Below are 18105 nucleotides of genomic sequence, written 5' to 3' on the forward strand. Positions count from 1 at the left end.
GCTTCCAGAGAAGCTGGCACTTGGGACAGGCTGCAAAACAGCCCTTCTGAATTTCCTTTGACTACAGCAGAGTCCTGTAAACACCCTTATAACAGCCCCTTTACAGCCTGTAAGTATGCACTACAATAATAGGAGGCTGTGCTGCTGAAAGGGAAAGAAATACAAATTCTGCAATTACAGTTGTCTACAGTAGTATAGTAACAGGTCTTGCTAGCAAGTTTCACCTCATTATACAGTGTACTTGAGAAGAAGGAGTTTGTCACCAAAACTCAGTGTTCCTATAACAACCAAGACTTAAGAGGAGGGAAAGTGGAGAACGTAAATAATGAAAAATGAACTGGGCATTTCAAAACAGGGATTAACAATCCATCAGGCTGGGCATCAGCTCCAGTCAAAGATCTGGCTGTGGAAAGGGAAACTCTCTCCCTTGAAAATCAAATCAGTCCACAGATTAGGCTGCTAAATACAAAACATGTCCTAACAGAACCAGAAGTCTGGCAAAGCAGACACTGGGTCTAGAACAGCAGGAACATGTAAATCAGCAGGCACTGGTAGTCTAAAACCCAATCTATTATTTACAATTGTTTGATGAACTGAAGAGAGAAGAGAGTGAATTTGCAAATTATTTTTTCTTTAATATACATAGGTAAACATATATAAAAACCACATATAAAAGATAAATTGCTTACTAAGGACAAACTGTAAACTGTTCCTCATCTACCTCTGCCTGGTCACTTTGCTGAGATACTGATTCCCTGCTCCCCAAGGACAGCAGTTACAGCGCTGCATGAGAGCACCAAGTTAAAGTCAGCACCTATATTTTCTTGAAAAATAATTAGCATCTGCAACTTTGTACATATGGATTCTGAGTGGTAAATACAGAAAAGCTCAACTCCATTACAGCACAGTACTGCAATGAGCAGGAGAGGCATATTAATAGTGTATCACCCCCAGGGTTACATACATACATACATACATACATACATATTCTCAACCTGATGTACAGATAATTTCTGCAAGGTATTATTTGTGAAAACAAAGGTACAGGGATTAAAGATGTACAGCAAGCAGCACAGATTAGCTCCCAGCAGGCCAAGTACCAAGTTAACCAATTCAGTCAGCTCACTTTCTTTTTTTACTTTTATCTGAACATTTCTTCTATCAGCATATATTGCACACTAAGTCACAAATAGTCATCTGCCTTGGGAAAACTAATGCTAACATATTATTGCATTTTAAAATGTACCACTAATGCAATTTGTTCCTTTCTATAACACTTTTCCCCTTCAATAATAGAAATGCAGCTCTTCTGAGCAGACTTGTAAAATAGTATCTACAAACTATAATACACATCTAACTTGTTTGGGTTTTTTTTCCCCTCTGGTGGCTCAGAAAAACAAGTAATTACCTAAATTACAGATTTTAGAAGTTTATGTTACTAAGAGGTAGGTTGTGGGAAACATCAACTCAGTGATTCACACATGATGTGATCAAAAAGGCAGGTATTATGTTACCCTGTCCTCCTGCACCCTATGGAGTGTAACCACCCTATAGTTTTGGTTTGTCCTACACTTTTTCAAGTAATAAAACTAAATGCCATTCAGCCACCTCCTCTGTCACATTTAAATTCCAAGTGACAACTTAGCTGGAAGAGCTAATTTAACAAAGAGAACAGGTAATTTAAATAAGGCAGAGGAGGCTGGACTTTCTTTTCTCAAAAATTCACAATGATTTTTCCTGAGCAAAAGAGAGCGAGCAAGGAGTCAGCGAGATTAGATCACAAGTCAATTTTCATACAAATAAATGGAAAAAATTATGTGTATCTACTCAAATAATGCAATTACAGCTTATAATAAAGAGGAAAATGGGCACTGGAAGTAGTATTAATAGTATTTCTTCAAAGCATCAAGCCCAGAACCGGCAGGTTATATACAGCATTATATAGAAAACAACAAAAACGTTGGGAGTTTTACACTCCCATTTTGAGACATAACAAAAAACACTCCAGTGATGAGTTCATTCAGAAGAGTCTACTGCCTGTTCTTCTCAACTATCCATTACTGCTGAGTGCTGGAAAAAGGGCACTGGACAAGACACACCAGTGCTACAGCAACTCTTTCATTTTAAAGTGTAACCTCTTGTCCCCACACAGGGATGACGGTACTTCTACTGACATGCACTGATTTGAAACAAATAACCTGTGCTTTCTTTGGTTACCTAAAGAAGACCAAGTCTATGGCATTGCAGTCCTATTACCTTGTGTTGCTACTGCAAGCTTTATGCAAAAATGCAACTGTTTTCTGAGTATTTTCAGTCCTTTTGCCACAGCCTTCTAAAAGCCAGAGCAGCCCTCTGCTTTCCAAAATAAGCTTTAAAGAAGTGAGGACTAAAATCACTTCACTAAATGGAAGTGACACAATCCCTTCTATTACACATAGAAAGGAACTTTGATTGGCACAAGAAAGGAAAACAAGCATGTATTTTTAACCAAAGGTTTTGCATTTACATTTAATAGCTGTTGCCTTCTCCAGCTGCTTAAGCAATAAGCCGTAAACCAGGACACACATTTTTAAGTTTCCTTTCAAAATCTGCAAACTAATTTCTTATTCCTTCATGCCAAAGCTCTAAAAGCCTATGTGTAGAAGTCAAAGGAAGAGCTCTGCCCTTCTCTCTTCCACTAGATACTAACTGGAATGTTCCTCTAGGCTCAAACTGAGCCAAGCCTGTGAAGCAGGAGTCTCCATACTTTAGTGGCTGTAATATGGAGAAAGCAATACTCTGAAGGTTCTTCTGCTGGTCTTCAAAGTATCCATAACCCAAAAATACTCATCCAATAAGTTCTGGGCTAGGTTTTGTCCCTCAGTGGTTTTGGGAGTGTTTTTTTAAAGTCTTTACAAACTAGGTATGAAGGTTCAAACTCCACACAGAAAAAAATTTCTAAATCCAGTAGGAAATGCACTCTAAGCTGTCCTACTGCACTAGGAATGGAGCTGCAGGGACAATCAAACTGCTAACACAGACTCAGGAGCCCAATCCTACAGCTTAAAAAATGTGCTGAATTGGTGAAAGGCTGCCAGACACCCGGGATCATTGTGAGCTGCCATGGTTACTAACTGGGTTTTAACTCTGCAGGCTCTAAACACTACCATGTATAGAACCAGCTATAGAGTTAATTAGTTACAGAGAAAGGAAAAACTTGTAGTGTGGCAGAAGGAGAATCTCACATGGACAGTCATCTGCAGCTTAAGTATATGAACTTTCCAGAACTCTTCCAAAGTAAGCACAGAAGATATTAAGGTTATGGCCCATCCTTTCAGGCTGTTCTTAAAAAAATTTCAGGATATTATCTCTGGTTTCTCCTCCCTCACTTCCCCCTCCCCCCCAATTACTCTACTTCAAATAATCTCTGAGGCACAACAAGGGACATCTCACTGCCTCTGTTTCACAATCCTGACAGCAGTTAGCCATCTAACAAAATAATGCTTCAAGAAAATAAAACTGGACGAGAGAGGGGAAGCTAAAACTAAAAATGGGTGAAGGTGGAGTGAAACAAAGTGAAATAAGATACTAGCATCATATTTTCAAAGAAGGCTTATTTAAAAATAACACTAGAAGTAATATCAAATAATTTAAAAGGTCAACCAACAGAAAATGCATTTCATCACTTATGTTCGTCACTATCAAGTCATCACAGCTTTGACAAATCCTGTTAAGTTACATCACTTCTGAGACCTTTGCAGTTAACATTAGGCTGCTTCAGGTAGGCCACCTCCTCCTTTTAAATTATTTTCAGAAATGCCATGCAGTATGTCTAATAGGTGAATCACAGATTCTTTCTATACTGCCTCAAAGACAGGCAAATTAATTTTCTTCAGAGTAATGAATCTTAAGTAAAGAGACAACTTCAAATTTTAAGAAATTTGTAACTCCTGTAAAAATTATGAAAACACTTCCCTTAAGAATTGGTAGGATATCCATATGAACATTTCATTAATACAAAGTTTCCTTTATTCAGGAAATAGAGCAACCTTTTCTTCAAAATTTCAAACAAATGTCCTTTTTTTTAATGTGATATATGTTACATTGTGCTAGACCACAAAAAATTAAGGAAAAATTATGCAGCTTAAATAGTTTCTCTCTTCCCTACTCCATACTCTGCACTGTCGTAACTTCCATACCACCACAGCCACAAATTCTACCTCCATTCAAAGTCTACCAGAACAAAAACATACCTCATGCTAGCGTGCCTGAACCACTTTAATATGCCCAGCACATATATCTGGACGAGAGGCACAGTTTTCACATGTCCCGTCAGTCCGAGTACGCACCCTGGATCTTTGGAGAGAGTCTCCCACGCTGTCTCAGCTCTGTGGCTGCCACCTGGGCGAGCTGCGGCAGCAGGAATGGCAATGTGAGCGCAGGGCAGAAATCATTTTGCGAAACACTGATTCCACAGAGATACCAGCCTCCCAGTGAGCCTGCTAACAAACTGGTTTCTGGCCAAATAAACTACTTCTGTCCCTACACAGACACCCCTTTCCAAATAACAGTGAGAGGAGAAACAAAGTTTTAAGAAAGGTAATGTGTGTGAGTAGCTAACACATTATCCACTTCTTTCTTCATATTAGCTTTGGCTTTGTCACATGAATCTGAACATATTCAGAAAAAAAAGAAGCCTCATCTGTCTTTCCAGCACCATGAGAGAGTCCATAGGATGTGAAATAAGTGTTCCTTTTGGGCACAGAGTACATTCTAATTCTCTTGGGTACATATGCACAACAAAATATCACTCGATATTGCTATTTTACAATTTACATAGGTTACAGATTTAGTCTTAAATACATTGTAAATGTCTCTGTAACTGTAACATACAATAGAATTAATCTGCTAGGTCATAACATCAGTCTCTTCTACTCAAAAAAGTACTGCTTACACAGTTAACTTGGGTTTGTTGGTTTTTTTTCCAAAATAAACTGGTAAGTTAAGATTCCATATATCCAGATACAAAGGATTTTTGCTCTCAGTCTCTGTAATTACTATGATGCTTCATCAGATAACACCTCAGTTCTCAGCTAGGCTACAGGAAGAATAACTCCTCTCCCTCCCAGACTCAGGCTCTCCATTCCCTAAGCTGAGCACTCTGTGGAGGATTTTACATACTCTGTAATAAATGGCAAAAAATGGTGACAGCAGCCACTGAAGAAGGCCTAAGGGGGGTTTAGTTCCTCTTTTGCCTCAGAACTAAATAAAGGGAAGAAAACAGTGTGGGAGATGACAAATGCATTCCCAGACTCCTGAGAAATTGTAAGAACATGGAAACAACAATAAAGGCTATTTTCATGAGCAGCAGAGAGCAACCACAGATTGTGAAATAACCCTGAGGCACTTTATTATGGTGATTTAGACCATTCACCATCTCAGGGGAAAATCAAGCCTCCTATCACCACCAGCAAAAAGCCAGTCAGTTCCCACCTCCTCACCCCAAACAGTTTGCACCATTTCATTCTAATAACATGCAGAGGCTTTCATAGGGAGCTCATTCCAAGTCCAACTGAAGGATCCAGCAGTAACAATTCTGGTTGAGTGAACACATCATACAGGGCCTTGCTATTGCCAGGTCAGACAGCATGTCAGCTGGAGTGGAAAAAAAATAAAAATAAAAATATCCCTTCATTTCCCAAAGCTGAAGCCCTCATAAAGAAAAGGCTTGGAGTGATCCCCAAGTCCCCTCTCCATAGCACTCCTGGTGATGTGCTCAAATAGGTGAATCCCTACGTTAAACTCCATGCTGATGAGAAACAAAAAAGTGAATTTCCAGTATTGTGAATACTGGAAAGAAATATTTCTTTCACCTGTGCAACCAAGTGTGTTTACTTTTTTTATTACCTTTAACATGAACAAATTTTCTAATTTGAAATTAAAAATATTTCATTTCATTCAGAAGAATTTCCAAAGCATACAAAAATTCCTAATATTACCTTTCATTGCTTTTTCTACTATTCATAACATCTTTAAATTGTCTGCAGCAAGGAGTGAATTCAAGCAGGATATTTGTAATGCAATTACTTCCCTCATAATAGTTATCTGTTTCTAAATCTATTTAGTGGGTTCTGGAACAGTACAAATTTTGTAAGGGTGGCTCTGCCAAGAAATGAGCAGATATTAGATATTTCAGTCAATATTGTAACTGTTTGTTGCCTCGGGAGATATTTTGTGTGTGTGTGTGTGTGTGTGTGTGTGTGTGTGTGTGTCTGGCATGTAAGGAAATACATTCTGCTGTTTTGTGATTCTGTTTTTTCTTCCAGAAAAAATGTAAACGGTCACTAATAACATTTGCATATCAAGCTGGAGCCTTAGTATTCGAGCTAACAGTTTAATACACACATGATGCTGCACAAAAATGCACTCTTTGGCATGTGGACACAGATCATACACAAAGGTAACTATGCCTGCCACAAATAATATTTTAAATCAGATAAATAAAATTTGCAAGTAAAAATAGAATTGCCTTTATTTTTTTGCTGATATTTTGTATTTGGAATCTATTCTATTTTTTTTCTTTTCATTTATTTCAAGCATCATGGATGAAAACAAGGCTATAAAATTTGGTTGAGGTAGCATTTAAAATTTTACTGCTTTTCAATAGCTTGTTAGAATTAAAAATAGGGAAACATTTATTTTGTACAAAAACTTATTTTCTTTGGGTTTTATTTGTCTAAAGCTATGCTTGAAGTTACAAGTTCAACAACAAAACTGACCCAATTTTGTCCCTTTGAAAAGGTAACTTACATTGTACAAATCTCACGGAATCCCAGTAGTACTCTCCATTATTGCAAATTATTTCCTATTATGAAAACTGTATTTATCTAGGTATTATCTTGACAAATTTTTAAAAAACACTATATAACAAAGTGTTTGAGACTTAAAAGGAGAAATGTCAAAATTCTCTTTTTTTATTTCTAACAAAAATATATTTCTAGGAAAAAAAAAACATCTTAGGACAAAGTAGTTTTAATTATGGTAAGATCCTAAACCTTTAAATAACACACAGTTAGAGGCATGTTTTAATATGTCATGCCTTTAAATATTACCGTGGGTAATATTTAGACAAGGAATATGCTTTTTGGTATCCACATAAAAATCTCACAAATAGGGTAGAAAAATAATAATTTGAAAATTAAAATAAAACTTAGACAACTGACAAATTTAGTAATAGCTGACAGGATCTCCACAGATTCCAGTCTCATTCACCATGCTACATGTGCTGGGATGCCTGAATGTATTTATTGCAAGGCTGTGAGAAGGAAGGCAGAGCTCCCCTCTCACGACAGCTCCCAGTTGTGCCAGGTGCACAAACGGGCACCAGGACTAAGCCTTGTGCTTCCAGAGGCCCCTGTGGTACCACTGCAGGAGGAAATCCCCAAAAATCAAGTTGGAGGAGCAAAAGTACTAAGAGAGGAAAAGCATTTAGACTAAAATGAGGATCTGGATCAAAAACTTGTTGGGGAAGAAAACAAAGGTGAAGCAGAGCAAATTCAGGGTGACCTGAGATGCAAGGAGAGGGAGAGGGAAAGGAAACACAGAGCCAGGGAAAAGAGGAGGAGGCCTGGCACAGCTGAAAAAGATGACAAGCTAAAGAAGCCCTAGAGGTGGGATCGAGGAAAGAGCAATGATACCTGGCAAGGAAAGGAACAGCATCGCTGAAGCTTAAGAGTAGAAGGAGGCAGGAAGAAGGGAAGGAAAGCAACTGAAAAAAAGATACAGAGCCTGAATTAAAAAAAAAAAAAAAAAAAGGCTGGAATAAGGCAGGAACCTCGTAGAAAAATAGTCTGTTACCATGTAAATAACTAGGTACAATGGCCTTTCCTGGAGTGCTGCACACAATTCTGCAGTAAAGGACTAATCACACTTAGGGAGGCAAAGCAAAGGGCTGGATCGATCAATGGAAATGACACTTGAAAGGGGAAATCAAAAGAGCTTGGCCTCTTTGATACATTGAAAATATGTATGATTATTTTCTAAAAATACATCAGAGGGGAAGGAATAGTAAAATAACAGGAAGGGAAGGAACTATTTAATCAGAAATACAAATCATGAGAATTAATAAGCCCAGATCTCCCAGGAATAATTTTATGCTAAACAAGTGAGGAATTTATCTGTAGTTGGTCTTTTTTGGTAGTTGTTTTTTTGCTTAGTTGGGGTTTGTCCTGTTTTGTTTTGTTTTTTTAAATCATAAGAGCAATATCTTCAATAACATCTAAAAAGAAGAAAAATAATGTTTTTTTTTTAAAGTCACTAAACCCACAAAGCCCTGTCAAGCTAACAAGCCGAAACCCTCCCTGTAAAAAATCCCTCAACCACCACCTTTAAATCTTTCAGAGAAAAACTTGCTGTGGTGATGAGATGAGCTCTCAGAGGTGTGCAGGAGCAGCAGAACACTCACCTGGAGGCCCTGCCCAACAGGATCCTAAGCTGGGGCTGCCTTTCTTCTCCCCCACAAACAGCCCCAGAGCTAATAACATGCTCCAGTCAAAAGCCACACGTGGTTCTGCTCTTTGCCAGTTTTGCTTTTAGCCTCTTAATTTCCAATGGCTACAGCCAAAAGCAGGGAGCCAGCAAAACATGGTTTACTGAGACCAGCACACAAAGACAGCATTTTGTTTTGTTTTGTTTTGAAGCTCTGTGCTCTGTCTGACTTTGAAATGCCTGTAATGCTCTTCTGACATCTGTGCACAACTCCTCCACAGCTGAAAAAAAGCAGCATTAGCTGAATTATTTTTGTAATATAGAAATGTATTCTACTGAAAGACCTGTAAACTGAAATAACAAAGAGTTCTGGATCTATTCTGGGATACAGTGTAAGTCAAAAGTAACACACACGTACATTATCTACTTTGACAAGAGGCTTTGTTCTGTTTTTAACTGCTATTGAATCAGCATCCTACTCACATTTAGAGTAGATCTACTCATATTTAAGGGTGAAGTCCTGTAACCATTAAATTAAATAGGAATTATAGTACTGAGTGGAGACCAGAATTTTACTCCAGAGAAAACATTTACCTTGGAACTACAGAATGCAGTAGTTACAATTGTTTAATGTTTCCATTCAGGAGAAAAAAGGGTACAGTATACCACAACTGAAAACATTTCATTTTGGCTTAACCAAAGTGGTTCCAAAACAACCAGGCTTCCCTTTAAGCAAAATTATCTAGAAATTAACCACAAGTAATTTATCATTTGTTTGCTATGAGGAAAAAGACACATTGGCCCCACAAGAGAGAACTTCACAAAACAACTGGTTAATTGTATGTTTCATTCAGTGCTTCCTGGGCACAATTTTCATGAAAAAAGGCACAAAGCCATTTGTGGGTAGTATAGTCATGAATACTTTTTAGTTTGCATAATTGTTTTCGAAAGGTCTTCTTTATAGGACCTCTAATAAATATTTAAACGGGAGTAAAAACTCTAGCTAATCCATCTTCCAACACAGGCAGGCTTCAGCCCACCCACATATCTATAATCCTTTTTGCCCTAACTCTTGACACCGAGGATATTTTATGTTATTTCTGTGTAAAATAAAAATAATATCTGTTAAAGTCACATTGTTCACAGATGTCTGGCAACCCCAAAAGGGCTTCAGCTCTGATAATATCCACATCTCAGAGGTTTTGTTCAAAACTGATCATTCCTTTCTCCTGCAAAGAGCATTTTGAAGGCATGACCCTATCTTAACCAGCTGTTTTGTCCACCTGCATATAGAGACACACTGACAGAGGCTACTCCAAACTCGTGTATGTCTTTGCCACAAGTTAACACTAATTTCCACTGATCTCAAAACTTTTCACATACATCACACTTTCCACAAAGGCTGAGGGTGGGAGAAGAATACACAAGACCAGCTGCACACAGAAAGATACCCTTCTTCATAGGGCAGCTTCCACCTCTTGTGTGAGCACACTGAAACCAGACCCGTAAGAACAACGCAAGTGACTGAGGAAGAACAGCCGATCACAGTGAATGGACTGCTTGAGTCCTCCATACGTTCCAAATGAGATTAAATCCTTCAAAATGCACCACAAGATCCTACGTCCTAGCAAGAATTCTTTGACATCTACTGTCTGTTTCTCTGTCCTCACTTTCTTAAAAATATTCCTACACTAAAGACAAGGCTCACTAAAATCATCCGCAGTTGCTGGGTTGTTGGCTTCATCCACACCCTTTTATTTTTAATAATCAATATTTCTCAGTTGTTGCAGCATACCATTGACCAGGTTTTAGTATAGCATCTTCTCTTCAAAAATGTGAAAAAAAGAAAAAAAAAGAAAAAAAGAAGATATAGAATACAGATGATCAAATGTTCCAAAAGGTCCTTTTCCCCCAGTAAATGCTGAGAAATATGTGTACTCGAACTTACTAGCAAGATATACTTCCCAATATCAATAAATTACTTTGATTTTTTTATTATATGACCAAAAAACCCAGAAAACATGCCTTTCTAAAAAGCACAGTTCATCTTAAAACACAGCTGAAAGCTTCAAATCTAATTGTAGATTTACCCTGTCTGCATCACCATTACCTCTTAACTGATGCACTACTTCTTAAGAAACCTGAAAATATGTATCATGTAGGTAAATTAATAATAAAAAATAAAAAGTTACAGTGTATTACAGTCACATTCTGTGGGAATCAGTGTTTCCTCTTGTACGGGTACCTGATGGAACACAAAGCAGCATTCAAGCATCCCATCTCTTCTGTGATAAACATAAGGCTGTATTTTTGTTTTCTCACTACGAGTTTGATTCAAACTGCTCCATGTTTACAGCTGACTGGCAGCCCACACTGAGCACAATCTAGCTGGAGGTAACCACTCCAAGTGGGTTACAAACAGTTGCTCAATGGAGTGGTTTCTCTACAGCAGAAGAAAAGGAGGAGGAGGAGGAAGTGAGAAGAGGAAGAAGCAAAGAGAAAGAACTCCCAGGCATAGTAAGTGTAGAGATAACGCTCTCAGGTAGTTTCCACAAACTTCTGAACCAACCTTTGGAAACTAGCATATCCAGAAGCCCCGTGCTGAGAGACAAAGTAAACACAGCAGTCGGTGCTCACCACCACCCCAGAGGGGTCACCATAAAGCAAGCCCCCTCAGGCCTGGGGCAGAACTTCAAGGAAAGCAACAGTAGGATGAGAACACTCCAGGCACACTTATTCTCTGCCTACCACCACAGCTGCAGCATTGCATCTTCAGGAACACCCCCCTGGACACACAGATGCAGGCAGTCAGCATCAACAGCTGGTAGGATCCATTACTGAAGTCCAAGTTAGATTCCCTGTGGCAACACTCAGACATGTTGTCTGAGTTTCCTGGAACCTCACAGACCTTCGAATCACCCCATAGCAACTAGATCCCTATCCTATCAATCTAAAATGCGTATTATTTCTCTAAATGTAAGGGAGAAAAGGTATTCCACTTGAAGGAACTGCATTCATTAGCTGCAAATTACAGTGGTTACAAAGGCTAGCCAAGGAGTCTAATTCATACCAACCATACATGGCACAAGTGATCATTTTACAAAGATGCTTGTACAGCTTAAATGATTGTGTTTACTTTTAGTATGTGCAGTGGTTAGTCTACAGCAGCAGTAAAATCAGGCAAAGGCACTTCTTACTGTAGATTCTACCCCAAAGACCAGCTGTCACAAGTATGGTTGTATAACAGTGAGAGATGTCAGATTCTTCAGGGATTTCTTGAGACATCTACAGATTACCTTTCTCTCCTCTCTTGTTTCCACCACAGCAGACATTAAGACAGAACTGGCATTCATAGCCAGTCAACAGGCAAGGCCATGTTTATTTCTGTTTTTATCTTCCATGTGTTTGTCATTTGTTTGAATCTTTAGTATCTCTTTATTCACCTACATGTTGAAATATTTGTAATTAGTTTGATTTGCTTTTAGAGAAAAACACAGAAAAATACAAAGAAATCTCTTGGCTTCCTTCACACCAAAGGATGAGGTCATAGGGCTGTTGACAATTATTTTAAAACAATCAACCTTTCACTGAGTGATGTGATCGTGCACATTTGCACAGCTTGATGAAATACAGGCTTGCTCCTATCTGGAGCCTCAGGATTGCAGCCATTATATCAAATAGTAGTTTTCCAGGGCTGGAAACACTTTACTAACAATTTCAGAGACCCAAGAGAGATACTATCTTACTTAGTACTTAATCTCCAAACTCGGACCATTATTTCCCTTCCATGCTCTAAAAATGTGGCTTTTAACAGATGATGCATCAAAAATACAATTTTTCCTAGATCATTCTCTTTGATGGTAAACTTCAGTACTCCATTCAGTTCTAAAAGACAGCCTCTCCAGCTGCCTTCCATTGCTCCCCTTTAGTGTCAGGAGCTCAGCCATCAGCCACAGTAACTTTCTGTAGCATTGCAGAGGGAGGAGGGAGGAGGATGAGTCATCTGTGTCTCGTCCAGGATCTCTCAGGAGTATCTTCAGCTTGAACATGAACAAGAGAACAGCCATTTTAAAACCAAGAAATATACAACTCTGACTGACTCCCTCAGCTGCTACTCAGGAGTCAAAAAAAAAAAAAAAAGAAATGTGGCAAACAAACAAAGTAACTTCCTGAGCTCCTTGAACACAGATTAAAGCAGTCAGACTGGGGGAGAAATTATACCAAAATTGTTTGAGGTGTCCAAGACCCTGAAAGGGCTAACACCTCACATGCAGGTTTCAGCAAAGTCTCTGGCACACCCTGTGATAGGAAGGTTTATGAGTAGCTGAAGACTTACATATGTTTGTCACTTCTGTGCAACCCAAACAGTTCAAAAGAAGGAAGAGGCAAAAAGTGACTTCCAGGGTTCATGAAGTTCCTTAGTAAGGGCAAATTCATAAACCACAGAAGTAACAAAGTCTCCAAAACTGTGCATTTTGAGATGTTTTCTTTACAGCTGGATTTAAGGAGTTTCAAAAAAGGAAAAGTAAATCCACAATACTTCATACTAATTATTAGTAGTTTTCCATGTCTTACCAAATCAGAAGGGAGAGGAGACTTTACTTCATTCATCCCTTCTAACGAGTGTATTAAGATACACAGGTTTCTCTATCATTATCTCATCTTTCCCCTTGTCCCAAGGATAGGAGACTTTATACCTGGTTTCTCATATGTTCAAGTTGGCATCAGAGGCATGTACCTTAAACTACAACTTCCAGTTTTAGGACAGTAACATTGTGAAGAAGTACACAAACTTTTTTTATAAATTAAGTTTGAATTTTTGGGCTGGAAATGTGATCTTTTGGGAAGACTGAATGCCAACAACTGCTTCCTGGCCCTGATAAAGCAGTGCCCTTTACAGAATCTATTCTGCCAGTCTCACTGGTGGTCTGCTTCCTCACAGCACAGATGCAGAAAAGAACCTGCAGCTCCACAAAAGTAGGAGCCCTTGCAGGACTCACACAGGCTCCCAGGAAGCCAGACAGGGCCCCATGGCTGGAGCCTACCAAGGTGCTCAGGAATAGGACTGAGTGAAGTTGCTATGCCTGCTTTTGGAGCAAATTCCCTGGTATCCTCTGAACACAAGTGCAAGGGTAACTGCTGACATTTTGCAATGGGGACAAACTTCATAAAAAATAACATTTTTAGAATAACTAAAAAACCTCAGGTTTGCTCTGTTAAAATCAACACAAAACCACATTCCTGCTTTGTACCCATGCTGCTAATACAGGCATAGATACTTCCCCTGAAAACAAACAACTGCTCTGGTACCTGAGAAGGATTTTGTTCAAGAAATGTAATAAATCCTTAAGGTCTCTGCAGCTTTTCCAAAAAGTGCAAAACGAAAACAGGTATGAAGATGATTAGCCACCATTACATTCTTAAAAATTCTAACATCATTTTGGGAATTAATGAAAAAAGTTTCCCTAACACTTCCACTCATTTCTTTAACATTGGTAAGAAAAATCCATGCAGCATAAGACAGTATAAATCCACTGAGACAAACATTCCCTAAGGTATGTACTGCATAATAGCTGTAGTGGAAGCTATGCCAGTAACTAATTAAAGTTATGCCTCAGGCTTTAGTGATGTCAATTCATCTATTCCAGATTTTTTCGGTTTTTAAAGAGCAAGCAGATCATTTTCTCCATGAACTCTGTCATTTAAAAGAAAAAAATTAAAAAATCATTACTTAACTAAAAATCTTTTAAAGTAGAAATACACTGGAGAAAATTTATTTGATATGACAGGCTATCATATTTGAATAAACATGGTTAAGTTACATGCTCTTGTGAGTCAGCTGGTCATCCCATCTAAGTAGGCAAAAACTCCCTTCTTCCTTGCAAGAAATGAATGAGTACAGAAAAGAGCTTTGCTCCTGACAAAAGGTAGCTTCTAAAAATTCCTACAGAAAATAAGGTGCTCATCCCAGATGATCATTGTCACACTATATGATGAATCTTACCACCTCAACATTTACCAGTTTCCATTGCCTTATGCTGCATTTTTTAAGCTGTAGAAGTCCTCAAGATTGGGTTATTTGTGACAGTAAACTACAGCAATAGTTACTCTTCCCATTTCAGCAGAATGGCCACACAACTATGTAGAAATAGCTTCTGCAATAAACTGTTGCAGCCTTTAGCTCACCCTTGTTTCTTCTGTCAGCATCTTCTCATGAAAAGAGGACAGTCACGTTTCCTTCCACAATACTTGTTACGAGGTTTGCAAGAAGGCAGCAAAATTATGACACTACCTCTTCTTTTTAAGTGCATCAGAATTCAGTAGGACAGTCTCTTCATAGCTGTTGGTCATTCCAATTGTTGCAATTCCACTTTAAAGGGAATATTAAGTTCCATATTAAGTAGCACTTTCTACTTCAGCAAAAGTTCTGGTTCATCCTCAAGCTTCATAAAGCTAACAGAGTCCTCTGATCACAATACTTACACAATCATTTTAGGGACGCTATATTCATACAAACAAGTTGTTATTTGAATCAGTCATGTATTACCAAAAATAAAAAAAAATGTATCTGAAGCTCAAATCAGAAACATATTGTCATTAACTGGCTCCACGTTTGGCACGCTGCTCTGAAAACAGACAACTACACGTTATTTCTCCTTGCATCAGATCGTGCTTGAATTTATGCAAACACTGTGCAAGTGGTCCAACTTCACAAAGAATGAAACTGCTGTTTGCCATCTGCACTGGTAGTGTTGTACTGCACAACATTAAGCTTTATTTAGCATCTTTTATGCTCAAAGTGTCACCAAACAGTGTTAACCAGAGTGGTTAAATGCTGATGTCAGAGAAGCCACTACAGCACCCATTAAAGAGCTTGCAGAAGTTCAGAGTGCATGTCCTTCTGGAATGTTCACACCTATTTTACTGTAAACAAATATTAGAGGTATCACTAAGTGTTTCAGAGGCAAAGTTACAACATTAATATTAATAATTTTAAATAATGTGGTCATTAATTATATATTAACTAGGTATTCAAGAGAAAGTTACGTTCATGCAGGTGTTTGGTTCTTAACATGATGATTACTTGCAGCCCCTGAGGCCTGAAGTATTCATAATTAGAACAAAGACATGCTGAGTTGCTCTAGCACAGAGATTCCTCAGCTTGAACAAGAACTGTTTCCTCTATGTTCTAAGATACTATTTGCAAAGATGCCTGTCCCAGATAGTTGTCACAACCGACTCTGATCTTTACAGGTGACCAAGGAAGATGATCTAAATACCACTTGTGCCACAAAAAGGAAAAGAGAATTCAGAATGACACTTAGCCTCTGCAAAGGTAGTAGATGCAAGGGCTACCTTCTGCTACTCCACCTTGATACGACAAAACAGATTGCACCGTTTCAACTTTAAAGGTTTTGTAGACAATTAGAATTAATTCTTATTAACACTATTTAAAAGAGTGAGGTTTCAAGAAACAAAAAGACAGTGTTCAAACTCCATAGGTATGTCATTTAAGTCACAACATTGGTACATGCAATTCACAGTGTTTTCTATTCCTCTTTAGGCACTGCAAAAAAACTCAAGAGTATGGTTTGGAGATAGATAAGAGGCACACACATGTACAGAGCCATATATTAAAATGTTCAGGCAAAAGCATAAATTAAAGAAAATGTATCTTATGATTAGCAATAGGCAGTGCAATCCAAGGGGATTCCAATATAATAGACTACAAGAGCTTTGGATCAAATCCATGAAGCTAATACTGCAAATCACCAATAACAGAAGATTACATAAAACAAAACTATGCAAAGTAACTGCTGGTTAGTGCCTCTCAAAAGTGAAAACCCAAAAATCAAAAGAAGATCAGAGAAACTGATTTTGATTACGCAGTTTACTGAAGCTTTAAAGGAGGCTAATTGGGGGAAATCTATATAAAGTCACCCTGGCACATTTAAAAACACCACAGGAACAAAAATCTTACAAACACAGCTGTCTGTCTTTGCCAGTACACGTTATCGCAGGACTTTTTAATCCAGGATCTCTTCGCTGCTTGTATTAAACCTTGGTATTCTCAGTACAAATAGACTGAGGGCTCTATGGGGTGGCTCTTAAGAGCCCCTCTGTTCCACCTCAGTGCTCCAGTTTTTAACTTCCTATGCCTTCCATCAACTCTCGCTCATCTTGCCCCTCTGTCTTTATACCAAACCTCTGTGAAACAGCTGGAGTAGAGATGGTTTACAGACACTGTTTATGGTCTGAAGAGAAAGCCACAGGGGTATGCTTATTAACAGTGGTGATGACTGAGGAAGAAGATGCATAAAAAAAACCCCAACAACAACAAAAACCCCCCAAAACCCCAAAGGAAGCACAGCAGAGCTGTTATGCTGTGTTTGAACATTACTCTGCATTTCTTCCAGTCCACTTTCATCTTAGTGTTGTACGGCATTTTTTTAACTGCACTTATATTTTTCAGCATATTACCCTGGCTACAGTGCCCTATTCAAACCTTTTAACCCCAACCCACAGCTTCACTCCCTTTCAATCACCCTTCTTAAATTCAGCCCTTGTTAGCAATTCAACAGAAATATTTAAAACTGCACACTGTTCTTTTCCATCCTTTTATTTTTTTTATTTCTATCTATTTTAACAGTGGTCACCAGTTTCAATTCTTCAGAACAGCAATCATGCCCCAGCTGTTACAATACTCTCCCTTAACTGCTCTATTGTAATTTCACTGTTCCTCTATTTTCCTAACTTAAATCTAATACCAACCTAATTCCAGTTTCTAAAAGGTTTGTCCTAGAGAGGCAAATATTCCATTTCCAAATGTAATCCAGATAATTTTCTATCTTGGCTGGCCTCTGTCAAATGTCTTTGAACTCAGAGACAAAATTCTACTCCAAGATTTTGTGCTTTTTGTACTTCTCTCTCACTGGTACAGCATGTTTAGAATATGGTTGCTGAAAATAAATTTTATTTCAAGACAGATCAGGCTGCTCTAATGCTCTATTCTGAAAACATCTTGTTCATACAAAGCTTCTGTCTTAGCAGAGCCCTCCATGAATGACAAAGGAGGTGTGTGATTCCTTTGGCAGCCAAATTATTTAAATCATTCCACAAAGTCATATAAAGCCCCATACACATCACAACCTTTTCTCCACAATCGTTTTTCTATTCCCTTTCACTCAATCATTTTTCTCTGAATTATTAAATCCTTCTTTCCCCTTGGTACAGTTTGGGAATTCTCTGACTGTAAGAACTCATAAGAGAAGGTTATAATTAGCAGTAAAAGAAAGAGGGTTGTACAGAGAAGATGGCTCTACAGGAACTGTGAAATGGAGGCTATTTCAGGTAGCTGAAAAACCCGATGCTCACTTCAGTGTATGACAAATCTCATCCCAGTCTGCATCCTGCTTACCAGACAACATGCAGGTGGTTTGCTGACTGATAGATAAAGTCCACAAATTAACACACAAGCACACACACGCAACCAAACTAGTAAAAAGCAATTTTGGAGAAAAGACCAAACTACATGTGTGGCAGCTAATGAGAGAAGAGCAATCTTGATGACATGAAAAAATTCAAATAAATCAATAGTGTACAGCTCAAAAAACCCCAATCTTATAATGAGATGAGTTT

General features: G+C 38.3%; 1 protein-coding gene across 7 annotated transcripts in view; it reads right to left on the bottom strand.

Annotated features, from left to right (window-relative positions):
- The window catches only part of SH3KBP1 (SH3 domain containing kinase binding protein 1), a 215106-nt gene that overhangs the window by 157002 nt on the left and 39999 nt on the right, over positions 1–18105 (bottom strand). Inside the window, exon 1 of one of the 7 annotated variants that reach the window (XM_017831493.1) lies at positions 8444–8461. The exons of 5 other annotated variants lie outside the window; for them this stretch is intronic. The gene's annotated coding sequence lies outside the window, so the exon portion shown is untranslated. Of the gene's footprint in view, positions 1–4328; positions 4348–8443; positions 8462–18105 lie in introns of those variants that run through there. One more of the 7 variants, XM_017831492.1, reaches the window with a different exon arrangement.

This window comes from Lepidothrix coronata, unplaced genomic scaffold (genome assembly GCF_001604755.1).
Source record: "Lepidothrix coronata isolate B3197 unplaced genomic scaffold, Lepidothrix_coronata-1.0 Scaffold191, whole genome shotgun sequence".
Classification (NCBI taxonomy): Eukaryota; Metazoa; Chordata; class Aves; order Passeriformes; family Pipridae; genus Lepidothrix; species Lepidothrix coronata.